The sequence below is a fragment of the Pteropus alecto genome, unplaced genomic scaffold (assembly GCF_000325575.1).
Source record: "Pteropus alecto unplaced genomic scaffold, ASM32557v1 scaffold78, whole genome shotgun sequence".
Lineage (NCBI taxonomy): Eukaryota > Metazoa > Chordata > Mammalia > Chiroptera > Pteropodidae > Pteropus > Pteropus alecto.
In genome coordinates, this window is record NW_006443124.1 from 16,411,945 (window position 1) to 16,415,134 (window position 3,190).

The window sequence follows — 3,190 nt, forward strand, 5'->3', positions numbered from 1 at the left end:
TGCCTACAGCACACCTGGTCTTCCTAGGTGGTCTCCCATGCAAATACTAACCAGGCCCGATCCTGCTTAGCTTCCAGGATCAGATGGGATCGAGCTTGTTCAGGGTGGCATGGTCATAGACCATGGGCGGTGGCTTCACTGGGCTGCGAACCCAGGACCTTCTGCATGTAAGGCAGACGTGCTAACCGCTACACTATGGAACCACGTCCTTTTTTAAATTTTTATATTTTATTTTTTTCAATTATAGTTGACATACAATATTACATTAGTTTCAGGTGTACAACACAGTGATTAGACATTTATATAACTTATGAAGTGATCATAAATCTAGTACCTATCTGACACCATACATAGTTATTGCAATGTTATCAACTATATTCCCCATGCTATATTCTATATTCGCATGACTTGTATAACTACCAATTTGTACCACTTAATCCCCTCCCCCTTCACCCATCCCCCACCCCTAATCTGACAACCATCAAAATGCTCTCTGTATATACGAACTTGATTCTGTTGTTTGTTTGTTTATCCTGTTCTCTAGATTTCATATATGCCAGTCGTCTTCCTCAGTGTGACTTACTCTACTCAGCACAATACCATACTCTAGGTCCATCCGTGTTATTGCAAATGGCAAGATTTCATTCTTTTTTTTATGGCTGAGTAATATTCCATTGTATATATGTACCATCTCTTCTTTATCCATTCATCTATTGATGGACACCCAGGATGCCTCCATATCTTGGCTACTGTAAATAATGTGGCAATGAACATATGGATTCACATTTTCCTTCAAAGTAGTGTTTTGGGTTTCATGGGATAAATATCCAGAAGTGGGATAACTGGATCCTTCTTTGTCTTTTGTAACAGCCTCCTTTTTAAAGTTTATTTTTTCTGGTTTAAGTATTACTACTCCAGCTTTTTGTTTATTTGTTTCCACTTTCATGAAACATATTCTATCATCTGTTTACTTTCGGTCTGTGCGTGGCTTTGAATCTGAAGTGAGTCTCTTGTAGGCAGCATATCTAAGGGTCTTGTTTTCTTATCCATTCAGTCACCCTATCTTTTGATTGGAGCATTTAATCTATTTACATTTAAAGTAATTGTTGCTAGATATAAAATACCATTTTAAAAACTTTTTTTCTTTTTTCTTCTTCTTAAAGAAGTCCCTCTAAAATCTGTAATATTGGTTTAGCGATGATGAATTCCTTTAGCTTTTTCTTACCTGGGAAGCTTTTTATCTGTCTTTTGATTCTAAATGATAGCCTTGCTGGGTGGAATACTCTTGGTTGTAGGCCCTTGTTTTTTCATCACTTTGAATATTTCCTGCCAGTCCCTTCTGACCTGCAAAGTTTCTGTTGAGAAATCAGCTGACAGTCTTATGGGAGCTCCCTTAAGTTGGTAACTAACTGCTTTTCTCTTGCTGCTTTTAAGATTCTCTCTTTGTTTTTGGCATTTTAATGATAATGTGTCTTGGTGTGGGCCTCTTTGGGTTCATCTTGTTTGGAACTCTCTTCCCTATTTCCTTCACCAGGTTAGGGAAGCTTTTGGTCATTATTTCTTGAATAATTCTTTGCTCTCTCTCATCTCCTTCTGGTATCCCTATGATGTGAATGTTGGTATGCTTGATGTTGTCCCAGAGGTCTCTTAAAGTATCCTCATCTTTTTGGATTCTTCTTTTTTCTTGTTGCTGTTATAATTGGGTGTTTTCTGTTACCTTATCTTCTAAATCACTGATTCAGTCCTTGTTCCATCTAATCTACTGTTAATTCCTCCTCGGGTAGTCTTCATTTTGGACTGGGTTTTTTGGTTTTTTTTTTTTATGTTTTCTATCTCCACTTTTGTGTTTTCTATCTCTTTATTAAAATTCTCGCTGAGATCATCTACTCTTCCCCTAAGTTCACTGAGCTTCCTTATCACAGTGTTTTGAACTCTGCATCTGGTAGATTGCTTATATCCATTTTGTTTAGTTCTTTTTCTGGAGCTTTGTTCAGTTCTTTCATTTGGGACATGGTTCTTTGTCTTCCCATTTTAGCTGCCTACTTGTGTTTGTTTCTATGTATTAGGTAGAGCTGCTATGTCTCATGGTCTTAAGAGAGTGGCCTGATATAGTAGGTGTGCTGTGGGTCCCAGTGGCACAGTCTTCCCTGGTCACCTGAGCTGGGTGCTCCAGGTATGTCTCTGGTATGAGTTGTGCATGCCCTTCTGTTGTAGTTGAGCCTTGGTTGTTGTTTGCTTGTCAATGGGAGGGATTGACTCTCGGGCTGATTGGTTGTGATGACTGGCTGTGATTAGTGGAAGAGCTGTTGTGCAAGGGCTGACCCTACAGAGCAGGATTTGCTTTAGCAGGGCTCTTGTGCCTATCCTGTCTGCCCTTTAGGTGTTTCGTCCTCATGTGTGATCCTGGGTGGTGCTCAGGCTCAGACCAAAGCTGGCCATAAGTGTGCAGGCTGGGGCCTCCTGCAAGGGGCCCTGCCAGAAGCCAGGTTCAGCTGCAGCCTGTGCCCTGCCCAGGGCCACCTGGCATGAGCCACCAAACAATCCACAGATGGCTGCCACCCACCTAGGCTTGGAAGTGTCTCGAGAGGTCAAGCTCGGAACCAAGGCTAGCTGCTGCTTACGGGCTTTGGGCAGCTCAGCAAGAGGTATGGAGCACACTGAGGCCAGATGCTGCTGCTTTGGGTTTTGTGCACATTTGAGAGATTTTAGGAAAAGCCACAGCATGAACCAAGACAGTCCGTTTGTATGGAAAATCTACTGGAAGCAGCTTTGGTGGACCTGCACATCGGGAGGGGTCGTGTCTCAGGGACTCACCTGGGAAGGATGACCTGTGTTGGCCAGGTTGATGGAGACTCAGATACAGCTCCTGCCTGGGTCTGCAAGCCTAGCAAGGGAGGGTCAACAAAGGAACAGTGCTCTCTGCCAGCACCTCTGTCTGAGAGAAAGCTGCCCCTCCAGCCCTTGCCTTGGAGCCAGACAACTCAGTATCTCCCCACACATCCCTGGTGGCTTTTGAGCTGCTGCCCCAGTGCTGGAGCTCAGAGCGAGTGAGTTTGTCACTGAGTAAGTCCATGAGCGGATCCTTTAAGAAGAATGTCTGTGACTCCTTCAGCCCTCCGTCTCGTTCAGCCACAATCTCCTGGTTTTCATAGCCAGAAGTTGTTGGGACTTCTCTTCCTGACACAGGAGC

General features: G+C 43.4%; 1 pseudogene; it reads right to left on the bottom strand.

Annotated features, from left to right (window-relative positions):
* On the bottom strand, positions 1-121 carry LOC112472020 (annotated as a pseudogene).
* Between the last annotated feature and the right edge of the window lie 3,069 nt (positions 122-3,190).